This window comes from Aplysia californica, unplaced genomic scaffold, assembly GCF_000002075.1.
Source record: "Aplysia californica isolate F4 #8 unplaced genomic scaffold, AplCal3.0 scaffold00169, whole genome shotgun sequence".
NCBI classification, from domain to species: Eukaryota; Metazoa; Mollusca; class Gastropoda; order Aplysiida; family Aplysiidae; genus Aplysia; species Aplysia californica.
The window spans coordinates 683,338-685,802 of record NW_004797439.1 but is presented as its reverse complement, the minus strand read 5'-3'; the positions used below and the strand labels follow the sequence as shown (position 1 = coordinate 685,802).

Here is a 2,465-nt window from a genome sequence, read left to right as displayed (position 1 = left end):
CCTGAACGCACAAAGGCAACGACTTTAGAGAAAGAACAATCCTGGCAAAGCGGACTACAGTCTAGTATTATTTCTCTGTTCCCTCGATCCCATTGAGACGAATGAGTACGAAATTAGGCCTAAGAAAGCTTTGACCTTAACGAATAGATCGGAAAGAGGATCTCAATAGTATTAGAAGCAGATACATCAGAATTATTAGGAACGCCTCAGGCGGAAAAGCTTTAGGAGTTTGATTTCACCTTCCTTTCTATGACATTCAGTTGTTGTTTCTTCATTAAAGAATGAGCCATATCACATTATGGAAAAAGTATGGTTAGCTTGTCAGTAAGTAAGAAGGGAGCAGTAGGCTTTTTCCGTTATAGAATATTTTATCATACCCCACGCAAAAATTTGTATAAATAAAAGAATAGCTATGACGGCGTTTTCAATCAAACACAGCCACATACAGGAATACGAGATTTAAGAGCAGTCAACCCTTGTAAAACACTAAGGGTATGCTCAGACTAGCATGGGTAGATCCTCAGTGAAATCTCTGGCTACAAAATAGAGAAACACGTGTGTCCACAACAAAACTACCTACATATCTGCAGGGGGAAAATCTGCGAAACGGCTACATCACATGTGGTGAACAGAATCAAACAAATGAGAAGTTTACAATCTAAAGCCACAACATGAAAAATTTACTTAAACTTTGGTATCTCGGGCAAAATCCAACCTTCAACACGCATGGCCAGGAAAAATAGCGCAAAATGGTATAGATTTGACGTCCAATGCAACACTATAATAATATTAACATTAATAAAGCGGCAGGAACTCCGAATTCGATAAGACCGTGGAAATAAACGGGAAAATCCACTGAGCGTACCTTTCCAAAGGACACAGCATTGGACCGAGCTTAGCCTCAAGCCCCTAAATCCACGATCTCATGATAAAGAACCTTATATCTACCTGGTGACTAAAGAGGTCATAAATAGAACTATTTTTATCTCTATGTTGGTGACCGACGTCACAATCTTCTTAGTAACGCCTCCACGTTCCCTACAAGAAGAATCAAGATACGGCATTTGTGGACAGTTATCCTGCGTAAGCCCAAACCTGACTTGTGAGTAATTCTTCACATCAACGCCACACAAAAGTGGATCGGCATGAGAAAGTTTTTTTATTTTTGTTTCTCTTGTTGAAACTTATCAAAATGAACAAATCTGGCGCTCGTCAAAATAATGGAACCATTTTCCTGGTCTTTTGGCTATTTTTTTATTATTTTTTAAATAACTTTCTGGATTGGTTTTTTTTTTCGCGTTTTGCTTATTCATTTATTGATTTGTTTATTCTTAAAAGGTGGGCGTGTGTGTGTGGGGGGGGGGGGGATCAACACATATTTTGTCCATTTACAGGTGGATTTCACTGACAAATGTTGATTAAACACACAATAAACTCAATTGATTCGCAGGTTTCAAAGAACGCTCAAGCTTTGTAAATCAGTAAACTTTGGTGGCCATTAATTTAATTCTGAAACATGGCGACCCTCACCTCCTTCAGTTGCAAGTCTCGAAGTCTATTAAAGCTGCTCGGTAGTTTAAAAGTTCTTTTTTCATCCAAAGTAATATAAATTAACAAGCTTTAAGAAAATACCAATCATTTCCACTATTATGGCAAAAAAATTGGCTAGCGCCCAATTCCAACACGTTATAGCACGAATTACCTCAGGTGATTTCGTCACGGATCCAGAAACAATTGTGTGTGTGCCTGGAGGTCCCGGTTGTCGGAAAGTTGAATATTATTGAAGCAAAAAATTCAATGCTGTACACACTCTGATTCTAAATTTTTTAAATATCTGGAGTAGTTTTTAAAATACGCCACATTTTGTAACACAGGGTGTAAAAACAAAGTTTGGAGAAAAGCGGCTTCAACCTTAGTATGTTGACCCAATTTCTGGCACATTTTATACATTTGGCGAGTTACAACATGTTGCTGAAATAATTTTTAAAAGAACAAACAAGCTATTTATACTTACATTTTTGTTAAAGTCCTTTCAATGTGTTACTAAATGGTTAAACGCGTATATTCTGGAGGAACTAAATTCTTGGCCAGTTGCAACTTTTTGCGCCTTTTCACCCCGTTGCTCCAAAATTAGATTGCCAACAACTCGGACCTTTCTCCGGGCGCACATACAACTTTGGCTGAGCGGCGAGATATGCAACCCTTGAACAGTCCCAGACGTTGTCCATTATCACGTTCAACCCATTACCAACGAAATGTTACATTTTATGACACTGCAATTTGTCCCAAAGGCAGTATCTCAGCTCAGAAAGGTTGTTGTAATGCTTCTTAATTTTTCAAGTTGAACGTAACGTAAACAACTCAGCAAACTTCGAACAGCTATGCCGCCATTATTATCATAATGATAATGACGATGATAATGATGATGATAATAATAATAATAATAATAATAATGACGATGATAA

General features: G+C 37.7%; 1 protein-coding gene across 3 annotated transcripts in view; it reads right to left on the bottom strand.

Moving 5' to 3' along the window:
• The window catches only part of LOC101847421 (RYamide receptor), a 245,911-nt gene that overhangs the window by 137,156 nt on the left and 106,290 nt on the right, over positions 1-2,465 (bottom strand). The window lies entirely within an intron of this gene.